At 47.3% G+C, this 20,431-nt stretch overlaps 1 protein-coding gene across 1 annotated transcript in view; it reads right to left on the minus strand.

Annotated features, from left to right (window-relative positions):
- Positions 1-20,431, minus strand: part of MDGA2 (MAM domain containing glycosylphosphatidylinositol anchor 2) — a 203,449-nt gene that overhangs the window by 140,838 nt on the left and 42,180 nt on the right. The gene's annotated exons all lie outside the window — the stretch shown is intronic.

Below are 20,431 nucleotides of genomic sequence, written 5' to 3' on the forward strand. Positions count from 1 at the left end.
CAAAGCCAGTAGAGAAATGGGATGAGAATCACATAGATCATGGGATTATTGGATGTTTTGGGTTGGAAAAAATCCACAAGGATCAAGTCCAGCTCTTAAGGAAATCCAATGTGACCTTGGCATTCTCAGGTCCATGATCCAACCAACCAAGCCCATCCCAGACCACTCCACTCCTGAACGTGGCTATGAGCTGGGGGTGCCGCAGTGCGAGCAGAGAAACAGCATCAGAACTACATGGATCACCAAATTACGGGATGTTTCAAGTTGGAGGAATCCCACAAGGATCAAGCCCAGCCCTCAAGGAAATCAAACACAACCTTGGTATTCTCAACTCCAAGATCCAATCAACCAAGCCCATCCCAGACCACTCCACCCCTGGGGCTGACCCTGAAGCAGGGGGCTGCAAGGCTAGCAAAGAAATGGGATGAGAACCACATGGATCCCAGGATTACAGGATGATCTGAGTTGGAAAAGCCACAAGGATTGAGTCCAGCTCTTAAGGGAACTGAACCTACCTCGGCATTTTCAGCTCCATGATCCAACTGACCAAGTCCATCCCAGGCCATCCCAGCCCCGGAACCAGCACTGAGCATCTCTCCCACACAGTTACTCACTGTTTACTCCGCACATACTCATCACCACAAGAGATTTCCATGGTTTTTATTAATCCTTGTCAATCCCCTGGATGAAACCTTCAGCACCCCCCGCTTGCATTCCAATTTTTTTGTTTCCATTTCCAAAATGAACTTGGTATTATTGTTTTTATTCTATATCTTCCTAAATGCATTATCACACTCGTTATGCAAATGAAAAGACTTAATTAAAGCAGGAAAATTAAGCAGGGGAAACAGTGGCACTGATGCTGCTGCTTCCTTTCCAAATCCCGTCAGCGGGATCAGGATTTGGAGCAGGAGTTAAGTTCAGGCAGAAGCTTGCTTTAATTTCCTTGTTGGTACAACCTGTAGTACAGGAATTACACAGATTTACACGTCGTAAGTGTAAGGAATGCACGACATTCCTGTTATTACACCTGCATAAATCCCAGCTCCATTTCCACAAGACTCCAAAGTACATTCCCAGCTCCACAATTTCACTTCTGAACCGTGAAATTCAAAGCTATGACAATTTCCAGGAAGTGGATCAATAGGAGAAGGAAACTGATTTACTGACCCTAATAAAAGCACAGACACTAAAGGGCACAAAAGATAAAATGGAATTCTGTGGGATTTAAACACCTGGAATTCCATCCTTTCTGTTCATCCATGTGATGCCATTGAGCTCCCAGCCCCATTTCCCATGGAAGAGCCTCAAAGCTTCTCCCCAGGCTCTTTGCAGTAGCTGGATCCCCTTCCCAAGGCTGCTTTGCCAGGTCTCCATGCTGCACGTCACACCAACCCTGCTTCTCTGGTCATCCTGCAATTCCTCTGCTAGGATCCACATGGAATTCCTGGGATGCAGGGCTCTGGCATCCCTTCAGATCCCCCCTCACCTTGGCATCCCTGGTCCAGCCCACACACAGCTCCCTATGGACACAGCCCATCGTGGGATCCTGATCTGAAGGCCTAGGATTGATCCAAACCTGCCAAGAATTCCAGTGTCTGAGCCTCGCTCTCCACAGCCTGGAGAAAATGAGGCTTGAGCCAAGGAGGCAGAAGAGGCAGAGGAGGAGCAGGGAATGGATGCTTCCTCCATAGAAACACGGAATGGTTTGGGTGGGAAGGACCTTAAATCCCATCTCATTACAGCCAGCACAGTCCACTGTCCCAGGCTGCTCCAAGTCCCATCCAAACCCGTCTTTGGACACTTCCAGGGATAGCCACAGATTCTCTGGGAATTCCATTCCAGAGCCTCCCCAGCCTCCCAGCCAGGAATTGCTTCCCAATATCCCATCCAGCCCCACACTCAGTTTGAAGCCATCATTCCAGCAAAGACTCCAGCAAGCTCTGCTCTTTCAGCCACCACATCCCGAGTTCCAAAGCCCCAGGAACTTTCCCTCCTCACTTTTCCAGAAGGTTTAACAAAGAACAACGCAGCCCTGCTCCAGCCAAAAGTGGTCCCAATTACTCCAAGTCCAACACAATGATGGAATAAAGGTGCTCGGAACAACCTGGGATAGCAGAAGGTGTCCCAGCCCTTGGCAGAGGTGGAACTGGGTTTAAGATCCATTCCAATCCAAATCCCTCTAGGATTACGTGATTCCCTTGTCCCATAGATGCAGGTGGATCTTCCCATGAAGCTCCTGGAATGTCCTTGGTTAGGAACCAGGGCCATGTGTCACACTCTAACCTGGAAACAATCCGTGAATTCCTGACTATGATTATTTTTCCGGGTAGAACAGCAGCACCAACACTCAGTGTGCTGATTTTTCCCTGGAATTCCTAGGAATGCTGATCCCCCTCCACACTCCTCAGGAGTTCAGCGTCCCAAGGACATGGAATGTGCTCTTTGTGCTGCCATTTCCAGGGCTCTGAGTCACCACTGGGACTTCCATCATCTCCCACACCACAGATTCCAAAATGCAGGAATGCTGAAGCAGAGCCACAGAGCAGAAAGGTAAGCGAGGGTTCAGCACGGCTCATCAAACTTGGGACCAAATTAGAGCAGTCAGCAGCAATATTCCAACATCCTTTTAAATCCATATTCCATTAATATTCCATTCTTATTCATGTTATATTCATCTAACTCCAAATCACAGCTGAAGTGTCCTTCATTTTAGTGGCTGTGCCACTCTCCTGAAACCATTAAATTTGGGAAGGAGCAGGAAAGGGAAAACGCCCCCCTGGGTGTTGTTATTGCCAAGGAAAACACTGCTTTGAGAGGAGATCAAACCAATCAAGGAAAATAGCAAATATTCCTCTTCCAGCAAGTAAAAAATCTTATGGTTCAGGAGACATCCCATAATTATGAAATGTCACCTCCCTCCTTCCTGCAGAAATATTCATCCCAGCTCCTTCTGAAAGCTGCCTCCAGGGATTTCATCCATTAAAACAATATCAGCTTAGCATTGATTTTGTTTGTGACATTTGAGGAGAATTTGGCTAGGGATTGCACATGGAAAATGCTGCGTGGGTTCTTCCCAGCACCATTCCCAGCACCATTCCTGCAAGTCACAACCTGGAGCAAGGAAAGGTTCTCCAAGGAAAAGGTAAAACAACAAATCCGAGCACAACCCCGTCGTTCTGCTGCAGGAGTTGTGTGACCCCACAAGATTCCCTCTTTCCATGAAAAATTGAAAGGTTCTTCTTTCTTGGCGGCTCTTTTCCACCAATTCCAAGTTTAGGCGGGATACTGGGAAGGAATTCCTGGCTGGAAGGGTAGGGAGGCCCTGGAAAGGATTTCCCACAGAAGCTGTGACCCAAAGTCCTGATCCAAAGGAATTCCAATGGAATTTGGGTGTTTTCTCAGCCTGGAAACTCCTCACTGGACTGGGAAAATATTGGAGGCTTGAGGGTGATTTGGTGATCCCTGAGCTATGCTGGTGGATTGGGAATGGTTGGGAATTTCCTCAGCTTCAGAAGCTCACGTTGTCCTTTTTTTTTTTTATGGAAAATGTTATCAGGATCCTTTGAGAAAAGTGGGAATGAGGTGGTGTTTTGGATTGGCAAAATGGGGGAAAGTTTGAGAGGACTTTGGCGTTCATTTCAGCTGGAATGAGAAGAGGAGTTGGGAGATGGAGATTTGTGGAGCTGGGAATGGGAATGATTCCATGGAGAGGGACTTGGGGACAAGGAGTGGAAGGACAGGGCCCAGGGAATAGCTCCCACTGCCAAAGGGTGGGGATGGGTGAGAGATTGGGAATTGGGAATTCCTGGCTGGGAGAAGCTGGAATGGATTTCCCAGGAAAGCTGTGGCTGCTCCTGGACCTCTGGAATTGTCCAAGACCAGGTTGGAGCATCCAAGGGAAGGTGTGGATTCCAGGGGTGGAACTGGATGGGTTTTAAGGTTCCTTCCATCCCAAAACATTCCAGGATTTCATTCCAGGATCCCTTGGCACAGCTCTTTCCTGGTTCAAAGTTTCCCACACATAGAGATTTGGTCTAGTCTTTGTTGGAAAACAGGGAATTAAACTCTGACTAACATCAGAACTTGGATTCCCTTAATCTGAGCAGTACCAAGATCTTCCTGATTCGTGGAATGTGTGGGATTCCTTAAAACTTTATTAAAATGAGAAATTTCCTTTTTTATTTTTTTGGAAATAGGAGATCCATGATGGATCTGCTAGAAAATGCAGGATGGAATTGCCACAAATCAAATCCCTCTCCCCTCCTGCAGCCTTGAGCTTTCCCCTTGAAAATTAATTAGCAGGAGTGAAGTCCCTGTGAATTTTGCACAGTTCTGCAGCAGAACAAGGAGGAAATAACGTGATTTTCTGAAGAAAAAGGAGATTTAAAGTAATTGCGGCACTTGCTACTCTCAGAATTCACTTTTCCCATATTTTCCCTGCTCTTAATTCTCCTAAACTGCAAATGGAATGACCAGGAATCTCTGAGGTATTGCCATGGGAATGCACTGCCCTCATCAATGCAGAATTTGGAGCATTTTACTGCAGCTAATTTGGGATTTGGGGCTATTTTTCCAGCTGGAGGTGAGGCCCAGTCCACAAATAAATGGAATATTGAAACAGGTTTTTTTTATTTCTTCTCTAAGTGAATTTTTCTTTGGGGAAATTCAAATGTTACACAAGTAGCTTCAATTAAACAAATATTCCATTTATGGAGAAATCTTTCATTTTGGCTCCAAGCTGAGCCAAATCCCAGGTGCCTGAGAGAGGAAACTTCCAGGTGTGATGCTGACCAGATTTCAAACCAGTTGTGCCATTCCTGGATCATTCCATATCACTCCTAAATATTTTCCACCTGCTTTCACCTGATGCCCACGGGAATATTTATTGGGCACTTTCCTCTGAGCTGAACTTTCCCATCAAACAGGACAAAGTCACCTTTTATCCCATTGGGGATAATTTTCCCATGTTGCTCAATATTCCTGCCTATCCTGGTGTTTGTGGAGCCCCATGATTGATGGCACTGCCATCCCAAGGCTCCCAGATAATCAAATCCCACAGCTGCTTCCCAACACTGCTGCCACAGAATTAGGCCTGACCTAATTTTGACACTACAAAGCTTAGCAGTGCTGGGTATATTGGGTTTGGGCTGTCCTAATGCTGTTTCTCCAGGAACAGACGGATTTATGGCTTTTTTCCCACCCTTTACAACTCCTCTCACTGCTGGTTATTGTTCCTGCTGCTGGGCATGTGTAAAAACTGCTGGAGTTCAGAGAGGGATCAGGAAAAGGCCAGGAGAGCTCCTCAGACATGGATTTGGGCTGAGAATATAAAACCATGGAATGGCTCTCAAGGGAAACTTGAAGATTATCCCATCCCACCCTTGTACTCCAGTCACTGATTCTGAGTGTGGGAGTAAATGAAATCCTTCCTGCACAGCGATCCCAGAAATTCCCAATATTTCAGGACTTTTCTAATGTTTCAGGCCATGCCTGGGGCAGTTTCTGGTCGTTCCCTGGTGCTGGGAGTTCATGGATGTGCCTCGGTCTGTGTGAGTTTCTGACTCCTGGTGATTGGGAGAATCCATTGACTGGGAAAATCCAGTGATTGGGAAAATCCACTGATCCTTTTCCATCTGTGCATATGCCCAAAGAATCATGGAACGGTTTGGGTTGGAATGAGACTTAAATCCCAGCCAGTGCCACCCCTGCCATGGCAGGGACACCTCCCACTGTCCCAGGGTGCCCCAGTGTCCAGCCTGGCCTTGGGCACTGCCAGGGATCCAGGGGCAGCCACAGCTGCTCTGGCAATCCCAGCCCAGCCAGGAATTCCCCATTCCCAATCTCCCACCCATCCCTGCCCTCTGGCACTGGGAGCCATTCCCTGGCTCCTGTCCCTCCATCCCTTGATCCCAGTCCCTCTGCAGCTCATTTCCTTTGGAAGCACTGGGATCCTGAAGTTCTCCATGCCTGGGAAATCAGGAGTCTCCCACTCAGACTGGGGCTGTCTCACCCTCAGTTCATTGCAGGAGAACAAATACAGAATATCCTCTGCAAAAACAATTTTTTAGGGAAGTCAGAGAAGGAAACATTTCCTAAAAACACGGGGATTTGGTTTCTAGCTTGCTGTAATGATTCAACACCTCCCTACTTACTTTTCATCAGCTTTAATTTGTCCTTAATTATTTATCCTGCAGCCCAAAGCAACCCTGCTGACATCCCAGTCCCTTCATGTCCTGGAACTGTCCAGGTTGGAAAAACCCTCAGATCCCATCAAACCAAACCATTCCCAGCACTACCAAGGCCACCACTGCTCCATGTCCCCAAGTGCCACATCCACAGGGATTTTAAATCCCTCCAGGAATGGGGATTCCACCCCTACCCTGGGCATCTGTGCCAGGGCTGGACAACCCTATCCATGAAAAAACTCCTAAAATATCCAAATCAAACCTCCCCTGGCACAGCTTGAGATCATTTCCTCTTGTCCTACCACTTGTTCCTTGGAAGAAGCCACCAATCCCCACTGGGGTAAAATCCCATTTTAGGAAGTTGTGGGAGAAAATAAAACATCAGGAACCCCTTTTCCTGCTCCACACTCATTTCCTGTGGGAATGCTGCCTCTTTTTCGTCCAGCTGAGCCCCAGACACGTCCTTGCAAGGCCAATTCCTGCCATTTCCACAGGAGCAAGGTCTCCCAAAGATCCGTGTGTCCCTGCCCAGGCAGACAATTAGGGATAATTCCCTCTGTGCTCCTGCAGGGATTTATTTCCTGATTTAACTCCTGCTCTTTCTTTCTCTCATCGAGTTCAGCTCCAGGAGAGGAGCTGCTCTTCTCCATGCCTGGTGCCACAAGTGGATTTATGGATTTTGGGTGCCACGGTTTTTCACCCAAAAGAAATCCAGGGATAATGTGGGTATCACCACTTCCACCATGTGTGGGACACTCTTGGCCAATAACCTTGGAATTAAAAATTTAATTACCTGGAGCATCAGCACTGAGAAAATATCCCTCTGGTCTGGGAATTCCAGGCAGTGTTTCAGAGGAATTTTAGGATTTTTGTGCTGTTTTTAAGTGAGAATAAAGTCACTGAGAGATGCTGCCTTGCAATTTTTATTTCTGCTTGAAAGCCTGAAACTGTGATTTCTTTCAGCTTTTTGTGCTTAAATAACAACCTGGGAAATTGGTGCTTTTGAATTCCCCAGCCCCTTATTCCAGCATTTCCAGAGAATGACACTTGGTTCACTCACTACATTCCAGGTTGATCTGTCCCTCACACCCAAAAAAAAAAGGGCATTTTCCATTTTTTCCCCACTGATCAAGGGGGAATTACAGAGATGAGCACAGAGGGAACCCTTCCCACCCTCCACTCCCTCCCTGAAGTGCTCCTGGAGCCGTTGGCATCCCACAGACTGCCAGCAGTGGGATCAAGGAATCTGCTAAAATAAGGAATTGTCAACAAGGGAGGCCCTAATTGCAGCAACACTTTGTTGTTCCTGGCATCACAAAACTGACAACGGTGCAAGACCCTTTTCAGCACCATCACAGGCTGGCAGCAAACACGTCTCACTTATTTGGGAGCACACGAAAATGTGGAGTTTCCCCCCACTGGAAAAGACAGAGAGGGGTGAAAATCACGCATGTTAAAAATCACCTTGTCAAAACAACTCCTGAATTCTAAATGATTCACACAGGTTGGTAAAATTCCTTTTAGAAACGCATTTTTAACTAATTTATTTTTTAAATTTTAACGTAATTTTTAACTAATATTTTTTCCCTTTGCAGGAGGTGCTGGTAGAGCAGTTCCTGACAGGCAGCAGCAAGGACATGGATTTATCCTGAAGGACAAAGCACGTACATAAAACAAGGATGAGAGGAAACGCTCTCAAGATGTGCCAGAAGAGATTTGGGTGGGATATTGGGAAGGAATTCCTGGCTGAGAGGGTGGGGAGGAGCTGGGATGGAATTGCCAGAGCAGCTGGGGCTGCCCCTGGATCCCTGGAAGGGCCCAAGGCCAGGTTGGACATTGAGGCTAGGAGCAGACTGGGACAGTGGAAGCTTGGAAAGTTCTCTGGGATTATCCTCTAAATCCAATCATAATCTATATCCAATCAACTCAGCATGAGTTCAAGACAGATATTCATGGAATCATGGAAGCATTAAGGTGTGAACTTTTCACCCAACCATTCTCCAGCACTGCCAAGGCCACCACAGCCCTGTGTCCCCAGGTGCCACATCCACATGGATTTGAAATCCCGCCAGGCATGGGGATTCCACCCTGTTCCTGTGCCAGGGCTGGACAACAAATGTAGGTAAGAAATTTTCCCAAATATCCAATCTAAACCTCACAGAACCCCTGAGGCTGGAAAAGAGCTCCAAGATCAGAGTCCCAGCTGTGCCCAATGCCCACCTTGTCCCCAGCCCAGAGCTCTCAGTGCCACCTCCAGGGATGGGCACTGCAACCCTCCCTGGGCAGTGCCAAGGCCTGAGCCCCCTTTCCATGGGGAAATTCCTGCTGTGCCCACCCTGAGCTGCCCCGGCCCAGCCTGAGGCCGTTCCCTCTGCTCCTGACCCTGTTCCCTGGAGCAGAGCCCGACCCCCCGGCTGTGCCCTCCTGGCAGGAGCTGTGCAGAGCCACAAGGGCCCCTGAGCCTCCTTTGCTCCAGGTGAGCCCTGCCCAGCTCCTCAGGGATTCTGCAGCCCCTGCCCAGCTCCTCAGGGATTCTGCAGCCCCTGCCCAGCTCCTCAGGGATTCTGCAGCCCCTGCCCAGCTCCTCAGGGATTCTGCAGCCCCTGCCCGGCTCCCTCAGGGATTCTGCAGCCCCTGCCCAGCTCCTCAGGGATTCTGCAGCCCCTGCCCAGCTCCTCAGGGATTCTGCAGCCCCTGCCCAGCTCCTCAGGGATTCTGCAGCCCCTGCCCAGCTCCTCAGGGATTCTGCAGCCCCTGCCCAGCTCCCTCAGCCTCTTCTCCCATGTTTCACCCTCACAGCCCAGGAAAAGTCCTAAAAATAAAATTTCTGAGGCTGTCCCAAAGCAGGAGGAAGTGCTGCAGGTGCTACAAACCCCCCTATGCAAATTCCAGCAAATCACCCTGAGAAAAAACAGGCCTGGTTTCAGCTCCAGAACAAAAATTCCACTGACTATGGAATGTATCTCAGTTTAGTCTGCTGCCTGAAAAATGCACAGTTTAATATTAAAGAGGAAATTTAAAACACTGAACAGTTCCACGAATGCAAATCAAGAAGGAAATGCCACTTTGGCATGTTAAACGAAAATAAGCAGCTTTTTGAACAACAATTTGCAGTTCTTGGGAGCCAGCACAGATCTGTCCCGAGCAAAACAAGGAAAACAAATCTCTTTTCAGGGAATAAAATGAATTCTTGAATTAAAGCCGTGTTTGCTGTACTTCAATGTCTCACACCTCGCTCTCACATCTTTGTTGTCAAACACGGGTGGAGCAGGAGCAGCTGAATGACTGGAATGGGTTCCCTTTCTAAAGATGGGAATTTATTACATGGACTTTGTGTTTTCCAGCCTGCATCAACATTTATTTCTGGGAATGGATCTTAAAGCTCATCCCATTCCATATTCAAGGACATTTCCCACTGTCCCAGGCTGCTCCAAGTCCCAGTGTCCAGCCTGGCCTTGGACACTTCCAGGGATCCAGGGGCAGCCCCAGCTTCCCTGGGAATCCCATCCCAGGGTTTTACCACCCTCCCAGCCAGGAATTCCTTCCCAAAATCCCATCTAACCCTTCCTCCCACTTCAGCTCCAAATGTGCTTCATCAGGGCAACCACAAAGAGCTTTAAGTGCCACATCTGGCACTTAAAATGTCATTCCAAGATATTCCAGCCACTGGAAAATCTAATTCACCTTAAAAACTCCCATTTCCTTCAGGCCCTGGCATTGGGAAAAGGACTGGGAGTTCTGTCAGCCCTGAATCTTTTCCTCCTGTGGAAAAATTCTGGAGCACCAAGCTGGGAATGCCTGAGAGCTTTGTAAGGGGAAATCCACATTTTCACGGCATAAATCACCCCATTCCCAAATTTTGGGGCAACTCAGGGTAGATAACCAGAGGTTTTCCTTCATTTTAGTAAATCCCAGGCTGTGCTGGGCCAGGAAAGAGCAGCAGAGGAGCTGAGGGGACAGAGATCTTGAGGGGTCCTTGCTGCTTCCATGATTTCTGTGCCAACTTCCCCACAACCAAGAGCAGAACATTGGACCAACCCCTCCAGGCTGCTGGGAAGAATTCCACCAGGAATTATGGAGAGGTTTAGCCCAGTTTCCAGGGAAATGCTGTGGTTGATCCAAGCTCTCCTGGCACTGGGAATTCATAACATCTCTCAGTCCGTCCCTGCCCTCTCCCTTTCCCAGTTCTCTGATGGATACCAGCTCCCATGGCAATATTTCTCCTGGATCACTCCTTTGTGTCCAACCACTGGAAATGGAAACAATTCCACGAGATTTGTGGGTCTGAGCAATTATTGAGGCTCCTCCATCACTGGAGAATATCAATGTTCATTAGGAATTGGACTGACACAGAGCCCAGGAGAAGCATAAATTATCTCCCTATGGATCTGATTCCTTGGGAATCCAAACTAACAGCTCAGTATTGATGTGAACAACTCCAGAGCCTCTCACTCCTCAGCATTCCATGATTTGTTTGGACAGGCATCAATGAGCGATCAACAAATCAATAAAAATTAATGAGGAGAATTAATAAACTCCCACCTGGGTACTCAGACACTGCCAGGTCAGGTGTTACTGTTTATATGATTTTCCAGCCCTTTTCCAAAGGTTCCAATCCTATTAACAGAGGGCAATTAGTCATTAACTTCCATTAGGGAGTCACTCCCTCCGTGCAAAATTTGTGGGAGTGGGAAAAGGATCTCACATTTACTAGCCAAAATTCATCACCCAGCTCTGACAGCAGCAGCAATCCCACACCTGATCCCTGTCCAGCAGCAGTGGCTTCCCAAGGGCTGGGAATGGTGGACAGGAGCTGCCAGCTCCTCACGTGCAGCATTTGCTGGGTCCCCAGGATGAAGGAGGAATTGAGACTATGGCTCCGTGTTCTTAGAAGAATAATAAATAATAAAGAATACTAAATAATAAAGAATATTATTCTTAGAAGAATGATAAATAATAGAAGAATTATATTATATTATATTATATTATATTATATTATATTATATTATATTATATTATATTATATTATATTATATTATATTATATTATATTATATTATATTATATTATTACATTACATTACATTACATTACATTACATTACATTACATTACATTACATTACATTACATTACGCCATACTAAAACTATACTAAAGAATAGAGAGAGGAGACTTACAGAAGGTTTAACAAGATAGTAATTAAAACCTTGTGACTAATTAAAACCTCGTGACTCTCTCTTCCAGGGTCCCGACACAGCCTGACCATGACTGGTCATTAAATTAAAACAATTCACATGTTGGATAAACAATCTCCAAAGCACATTCCAAAGCAGCAAAACACAGGAGAAGCAAATGAGATAATTATTGTTTTCATTTCTCTCTGAGGCTTCTCAGCTTCCCAGGAGAAAATTCCTGGGCAAAGAGGATTTTTCAGAAAATATGACAGTGCCACTCATGGATATGCCCATGGATGCAAGGGAAATGTTATCCACAATATCTCAGCTTTTCCAGAAAAAGTCTCTGCTCTGCTGGAATCACCAGCTCAGCACGTTCATAAAACATCAGCACCAAGATTTGAGAATACAGAGAAGGAGGTAAGGGGAAAAAAGAGTGTATTCCTTCCATCTTTCCCTATTATCGTCAAAACCCTCTGGCATGGAGAATACAGGGATTTGCTGGATGGGATTTTCTAATCCTCAGTTTCCAACAAGGAACCCCACATCCTCAGTGTCCATTAAGGAATTCCTCAACTCCCAACAAGGAGCCAAGGCAGTGGATGAAGGCCCAAAGGGGGATTCTCCTTCATGCCTGGCTGCCTTTGGACCTCCCAGCAGCTCTGCCCTTCTCCAGAGCTTCTGTCCTTTGGTCATTTCAGACCCCAAACTTCCCTTGTCCTTCCATGTGGGAACAAATCCATTCAAAAACAGCGGGGAAAAGAAGGGGCAGAAAAAAACATTGTTCCAAAAGTTTCTTTCTCATCATAAAATCACAGAATCATTAAAGCAGGAAAAGACCAGAAGACTCCAGCACCACCACTGGGGTCACCACTCATCCATGCTCTCAACTGCCACATCCAAAGGTTTTCCTGGGACACCTCCAGGGATGGGTGCTCCAAACCTCCCTGGGCAGCTGTGCCAGGGTCTGAGCACCCTTTCCATGGAGGAATTTTCCCAAAATCCACCCTGAGCCTGCTTTGCTGCAGGCTGAGCCCCTTCCCAGCTCCCTCAGGAATTCTCCATCCCCTTTCCAGCTCCCTCAGCCTCTCCTGGTTCTCCAGGCCCTTCCCAGCTCCATTCTCTTCTAAAAACCTCAAGTTCTGAACTTAATTTTGAATCTCAAACATGGTGATTAACCTTCGGATTTGTCAGATTGCTGATTTGTTTTAAATCAGCTTTGGGAGTGATCTCAAAATGTTTTTCATTTTTTAATTGGAATTGAGAACACTTCCAGCAGATGAGTAATGAGGAAGTGGCATCTGCCTGCCTGGAATTCTCACCGAGGAACAGGGATAGAGCAAGTCCCCTCAGAGGACAGCAGAATTAGATTCCAGCCCTTTCCAGACCTCCATCCTGAATTAGATTCCAGCCCTTTCCAGATCTCCATCCCAAATTAGATTCCTGCCTTTTCCAGATCTCCATCCTGATCACTGATTTTTCCACCAAAATAAAGAAGAAATCCCTTTGTATTTTCCTATCAACACAGGTATCACCACCAGGAAATAATTTGCAGTCATTTCCACATAAAGCAGATCCTGGTGGCACTCAGGGTATTCCCAATCCCATTTCCCTCCATAAATCCATCCCAAAATATTTTTCCATGTGCACAAGGCCTTGACTTGGTGAGTTTAATGGGGGGTTTTTTGCATTTTTCCCTAGGCAATGGGGTTTTTTTTGCATTTTTCCCCAGGCAAAACAACAAATTCCTGGTACAGATCCGACTTCAAGGCCCAGGCAAGGGAAGAACTTCACACAAGGAAGATGAAGCCACAGAGGATTAAATGTTTAAGGCTGAGCTTTGGGACAGGATCCTACATTGGAGGAATCCAGCAGCATCCAAGAACTTCTATTTCCAGGAGCTGTCAATCCTTCTACTGATCTCAGCAAAGAAAATACTTGAGGAAAACCAGATAAAAATGGGAAGGGGGGAAAGAAGATGCCTTCAAAATGCAGAGATTATGGCTTTAAACACATTCCTAATTAATGGATCATAAGCTGTCCTTAATACATCCCTCAGCACAGCAAACTCTGTCAGATTCCATGGACTCCTGGAATTGGAAATTAATTGGAAGGGCTAAAGATAGCAATGAAGAATGAAAAATACTCACAGATGCTTTCAAATGTCCTTAATCAAAATAATGATTGCATAAATCCTTCGTGCAAGCTCAGAAAAAATAAAATATTGCTACCTAATATCCTCCTCATTATCTGGGCCCCAAAGTGTTTGATAGCTTTAAATTAGAGCCGATTTCAGAAGTGTCTTTTAAATATTAAAAACAAGATCCAAAAGGTTTAACATCTCTCCACACATCCATGGGAGAACCCATCCACTCCGAGCGGGATGTGGGCGAAAAATCAAGGTTTAAGCTCTTGCTCAAAGCTTTGATCAAACCACATTAAACTGCAGGCAAAAAATGAGGCATCAAAGGCAGCTTTAATTCCCCTCTGTGCGAGTGGTGGCACTTGGGGACATCCCAGGACCCCCCAGCTCCAGCTGGGCCAAGGTTGGACACTGGGCTTGGAGCAGTCTGGGACAATGGAGCGTCGCTGCCCATGGCAGGGGGTGGCACTGGGTGGGATTTAAGGTCTCTTCCCATCCAAACCAAACTCTGGGATTCTCCAAAGGTTGGAACCGGCCCAGGGACCCCAAGCTGGCAGCATCCATGCGCTGGGTTGCTCCTCATTGGGAGAAGTCACCCAGAGGCGAATCAGCACCATGGCAGGATTTATTCCAGGTTTATTCCAGGTTTTGTTCCCTCTGGAGCAACACCAAGAATTCCTCTGAGGATGAGCAAGCTGGGATGGGTTCTGGATGCAAAATATGGGAATGGGATGCATTAAAAACAGAATCATGGAATGGTTTGAGCTGGAAAGGACCTTAAATGCCACCCAGTGCCACCCCTGCCATGGCAGGGACACCTCCCGCTGTCCCAGGGTGTCCCAATGTCCAACCTGGCCTTGGGCACTGCCAGGGATCCAGGGGCAGCCACAGCTGCTCTGGGAATTCTGTGCCAGGGCCTGCCCACCCTCTCAGAAATTCCTGGGATGCTCAGAGGATGAAATCAGCCCCACCCCAGGGACTGCTGGAGTTGGCTCTGGAGCTTCTCAGGGTCCATGAATCCAACCTGGGCCAGTCCAACTCCTCTGCGTACTGGCTGGGAGAATGGACACAACTGAGTGCCACCTCCAGGAATTCCTTGGACACCTCCAGGGATGGGCACTGCAGCCCTCCCTGGGCAGTGCCAAGGCCTGAGCCCCCTTTCCGTGGGGAAATTCCTGCTGTGCCCACCCTGAGCTGCCCCGGCCCAGCCTGAGGCCGTTCCCTCTGCTCCTGTCCCTGTTCCCTGGAGCAGAGCCCGACCCCCCGGCTGTGCCCTCCTGGCAGGAGCTGTGCAGAGCCACAAGGGCCCCTGAGCCTCCTTTGCTCTGTCCCATCTGACAGCAGCTCCTGCAGACAGCCAGGCTTTGTTCCACTCCACACCCATCCCTCCAAAGGAATTCTCTTTCCATGGGCTTTCACCTGAGGCATTTTGTCCTGGGTTTTGGGTGTTTGCAGACAGCATCGATTTTCCAGACGAGGCTGAACAAGTTTGGATGATGGAGAAATGCGATCCCAACATGTGTCTGCCTGAGTTCCTTCCCAGAAGGAAAAGCTGCCTTCCATTTACAACAGAGATGCTGATCAGAAAGCTCTCCCAAAACAGATCCATGAAGGACAAAACTGAGGCAGGGAGGGTTAGGTTGGATCTCAGGGAAAGGTTCCACTATTCCAGAGGGTGCTGGCACTGCTCAGGCTGCCCAGGGAATGGGCACAGCCTGAGGCTGCCAGAGCTCCAGGAGCTGCCAGGGATGCCCAGGGTGGGATTGTTGGGGTCTGGGCAGGGACAGGGCTGGGATGATCCCTGTGGGTCCCTCCCAGCTCAGGACATTGTGGATTCCATTATTCTATTCTTGAACAGATGAGGGGATGCCGGGATGATATCCCAGCACAGGAGATTTGCCCATCCCTTCTGCCACATTCTATGGGCTTCCATCCACACATCCAGGACAGGATCTTCCCAAAGGATGCTCCACCCTCTACCCACAAACCTCCCCATGTCCCCTGACGGAGAAGAATTTGGGACAACACTCAACAAAGAGGTAAAAGATTCCTTCAAATCTACCAGAGGAATAAAAGCTTTTCAGAAGAATCCAGACCTCCATGGGAGAGGCTGAGGGTTATTTTCCACCAGCACAGCATGTTCAGGGCTGGATCCTGCTTTTCTGGGAATGTGCCTCATGATTTCAGCCAGAGCTAGACTCAGATTTCCATGGCACAGTTTAGTTCCCATGGAATGTGCAAACCCAGTACCAACCTCCAGCCTGGGATGTTCTCCCACTCCTGATTTTCCTGCCTCTGGATACATTGAGGCCAAAGAATCATGGAATCATTTAAGATGGAAAAGCCTCTGAGATCATGAAGTCCAAGCATTACCCAGCACTGCCAAGGCCACCACTGCCCCACGTCCCCAAGTGCCACATCCATGGATTTCAAACCTCTCCAGGAAAGGGAAATCCAATGGAAACCCAATGGAAACCCAACAGAAACCAAATTCCATGTACAATACATAAGACACAAGCCTAGAAGCTCTTCAGAATTAGAATCACAAATATCAGGAGTTAGTAAAGAAAACCTTTGGAATGCTCAAATCCAGCATGTCCATGTCTATCACTGCCAGCAGAAATCCAGACTCTCTCTTTCCTTCTAAATAACCCACCCAGGGATGTTTTCTATCCTCACATCCTGCCCTGCTGCTTGGGGAGCCTGCACTTCACCTGGCCCTGCTTTCCAACAATTCCCTTCCACATCCATCCAGGTCCAAACTTTCCTGCTTCCCATGAGCATTTCAGTCACTGGAATGTTGGATATTGAAGGTTTCTCTTGCATCTAAACAAGGGAAGAGCTATTCCTGATCCAATTGTTCTGGAACCTTCTTCTGTCCCCTTTTTCCCTAGTCCACAGAAGCTGCCCTGGATCCCTGGAAGTGTCCAAGGCAACGTTGGATTGGATTTGGAGCAACCTGGGACAGTGGAAGGTGTCCCTGTCCCTCACTCCAGTGGCAGGGAGTGAGACTGGATGGGATTCAAGGTCCCTTCCAACCCAAACCATTCTGGAATTCTCTTCCAGCTCAGACACCTGGATGTTCACTCTCACATTGAAACCTACTCAACTTATCCCCCTTAAAAACACAGATCCAAAAATCTGAGTGCTAAAAGTGCCAGCAAACCCATATTTTATCAGAGGATGCATTAGAATGTTCATCATTAGGGATGTAAGATCACTCCAGAAGGATTTCTGCCCAGATCCCTTGGTTTGGGCTGGAGCCAAATGGCACAAAACCCTTTTGGAGCTGCACAGCATCAGCCTGTTAATGTTTTTGAGAATGACTTCAGCAAGTTTTTGAAGGGAACAACTTTCTGTGTCTGCCAAGTGATTGCTACCTCCACCAGCTTGGCCTACACTCAGTGGCAGAACTTCCCCTAAAAACCACCAATCCATTTCAGAATGGTTTGGCTTGGAAAGGTCTTTGAGGATCACTTCATTCCATGGGCAGGGATGCCTTGAGCTAGAGCAGAAGGATGTCAAAATAATAAAAAAATAAATAATTCAAGGCTGCAGATCAATAAATATTTAAATTATTTAGACAAGTGCCACTATAGGACACGAAAATAAACAAGCCACACCACTGCTCTCAAGGTGAAGAAAAAGGGAAGTTTATTTTCTGACTCCAACATTTATAGATTTCCAAAAGTGACAGTGGATTGGAGGGTGACGGTGCCACCTCTCAAATGACACTGAACAAACCAACAGCCCATCAAATTTCTCCTCCTCCATAAAGGAATGCCAAACAATGAGTTGTTTACAGAAAGTGTGTGAGAAAGTTCACTACAAGAATGTCCACATCAGAAGGCGTAGAAAATCTTAAAAAACCAGAATGACAAGGAAAAGGGAAGCCTTGAACTTCAGTGCTGCTCCAAACTCACATTCCAGAGCCTGGGAGCTTCCCGCTCTGCTGCTCTGCCCATGGAGTCAAGTTCTGAGGAAGGTAATTATGAGTCAATAATAATATCACACAGTTCGTTAGGGATACAAACCCTAATGAGTGCTAATTAACGAAGCAGCCGTAACACAACAATTACTGACACACAGGGCATGGCTGAGCACTGCCCACACTCAGCACAGCAGGGCACACTTTCCTGGGAATTTGTCCATGAACCCATGGAAAAACAGCTCTTGGATAAGGGAATGAGAGAGCTCCCAATTCCTTTCTGTCAGGATCCAGGAACACAAATGGGAGTGGCTGAAATCATCTCCTCCAAATGCTCAAGGAGAAATGAATCACCAAAATGAATCTTTAAATAAATCCCAATAAACAAACTTGTGCTGACCCCAAGCAGTTTACACACAATTAATGAGCAATCAGGGGAAAAAAAAATAAATAAAAGCAAGCAGAACATCTCTCATTAACTTCAACAGGCTCTAGACTGGAGAATGAGTTGGGAATTCCAATGTTAACTGAATCCCAGAATCCCTGGAATATTTAGGTTGGAAAAGAGCTTTCAGACAATGCCTGATAATCCTCTATTGTAAGCCCACCACCAAAAATCTTGGAAAATTCATTCTTTTCAGAAAAACCCATCACTCCCATCATGAAGATAAATGCTGGGATGCTTCCAGAAAAGAAAATTGACATAGCAAATTGTAGAAATTATGATGTTTCTTAAAATTAGGAAATTTCTTTTTGATCAAATAGAGACATGTAGACTCAAAATATAATTTCTTTTTCCAAAATAAGAAACTTGTTTTCACTGATTTGCAAAACTCTTCCAAACAAAACTTAAAAGTTAAATAATATTATTAATAATTACCAGAAATGTTCCTCATTGGTAGAGCTCCCAAAGCAAAAGTAAAACAGGAGTAAGATTTCTGCCTCCAATCAATGCAGGAGACGTATTCCCAAAGGAATTCTCTGTGCTTTATCCCAGCTATATACAACTGGTTGGACACAGGGAATGGCTCCCAGTGCCAGAGGGCAGGGATGGGTGGGAGATTGGGAATTGGGAATTCCTGGCTGGGCTGGAATTGCCAGAGCAGCTGTGGCTGCCCCTGGATCCCTGGCAGTGCCCAAGGCCAGGCTGGACACTGGGGCACCCTGGGACAGTGGAAGGTGTCCCTCATGGAAAAGGGGTGGAATGGGATGGGATTTAAGGCCCCTCCCAACACAAACCATTCCATGATTCCATGAAATTAGCTCAGGATAAAAGTGTAAATGTTTCTACTCATCATCCAAGCTCCTGAATTATCATGGCAAGAACAGGAACAGGCACGAGAGAGAAGGATAACAACCTCCAGCTCAGAATTTAATCAATTAATAAAATTAATTACCCGAGATAGCTGCCTGCAATAAAAACCATGGGAATTCACAACCACCACCCTGGCTCCATTTCTCCCCAACTTCTCCATCACTGGAGTCCTGCAAGGAGCCTACCAGACACTGAACCTGCCCGGACCTGCCAGTTGTCCTGAAGGATTCATCTCCACCCTGGCACCTGCGGTGGCGCTTGGCTGGCGCTCCTTGGAGCCTCTCCCACTGTGCCTCCAGGTGACCCTAAATCACCTCTCCTCTTGTTGCTCCAGTGCTCCCGTTATCCATCACGGCAACAGCGAGGGGTTTTGTCGCCCTTCCAAAGGTAATTGTTATTCCACAGGAAAATTTACATCCCTTTAAAGTCAGGGGATAATGGAAAAGCATCTCTGATCACACTCAGCTGGCAGGGGAGAGGGAAAACATCTCCTGACTTTTATAAATTGGCATTCCTGATTTGTTCCCCCCTCACACACATATCAAAGAGCAGCTTCCACCCCAATCCCAAATTCCAACCTTGCTGTCCCAGAGTTTAACCCTGATTCCACACATTCCACACAAAACACATCCCAAAACGCTGGAGGTGATTTATCCCGACAGCAGCATCTTCCCATTGTTTTACTGAGGCATAAATCCCAATTAATCACCGAGATGTTTGTTTGGATGCTTGGGAATATCACACACAATTAATTTATCTGTAGGAATTACTGAGCAGGGCGCTCCGGGCATAAATCAGGAATAATTCCAGTGGTGTGACAAACGACCTCCCTTTTACCACACAGGGACAGGATAAAGACTTGAACTCTCCATTTTTAATGAATTATTTACTCTTCCCAGGGCAACAAGTGGTGCACCTGCAATTGGATTTGGTTGGAGCATCTGGAGGACGGATTTGGAAGCAACGATTATTGCTTACAATGGATAAAATATCAATAAATACAACACCACAAGGTTCAATATATATACAGAAATACAACAATTCCCAAGATCCAGACAAGCTGAGAAAGGGCTCAGCACCAGCAAGGGAGACTCTGGTGTGAAAACTTCCACCCAGTGGCTCAGGATCATGGAATTCTGGGATGGTTTGGGTTGGGAGGGGCTTTAGGGATCATCACACCCCTGCCATGGCAGGGACACCTCCCACTGTCCCAGGGTGCCCCAGTGTCCAGCCTGGCCTTGGGCACTGCCAGGGATCCAGGGGCAGCCACAGCTGCTCTGGCAATTCCAGCCCAGCCAGGAATTCCCAGTTCCCAATCTCCCACCCATCCCTGCCCTCTGGCACTGGCAGCCATTCCCTGGCTCCTGTCCCTCCATCCCTTGTCCCCAGTCCCTCTGCAGCTCTCCTGGAGCCCCTGCAGGCCCTGCCAGGGGCTCTGAGCTCTCCCTGGAGCCTTCTCCTCTCCAGGGAACATTCCCAGCTCTCCCAGCCTGGCTCCAGAGCAGCTCTGTGGATCCCTCTGGATCACTCCAGATGCTCCTGGATGTTGGATCCAGAGCTGAAGGCAGCTCTGCAGGAGGGGTCTCTTCCCTTCCAGGCAGGAAACCCAGGAGAGCAGATCCCTCTCTGAGGAAAAAAGCTGATCCCTGTTTTCCACCAGCACTTGGAGCAGTAGGCTTGACCTT

The sequence above is a fragment of the Melospiza melodia genome, chromosome 6 (assembly GCF_035770615.1).
Source record: "Melospiza melodia melodia isolate bMelMel2 chromosome 6, bMelMel2.pri, whole genome shotgun sequence".
NCBI lineage: Eukaryota > Metazoa > Chordata > Aves > Passeriformes > Passerellidae > Melospiza > Melospiza melodia.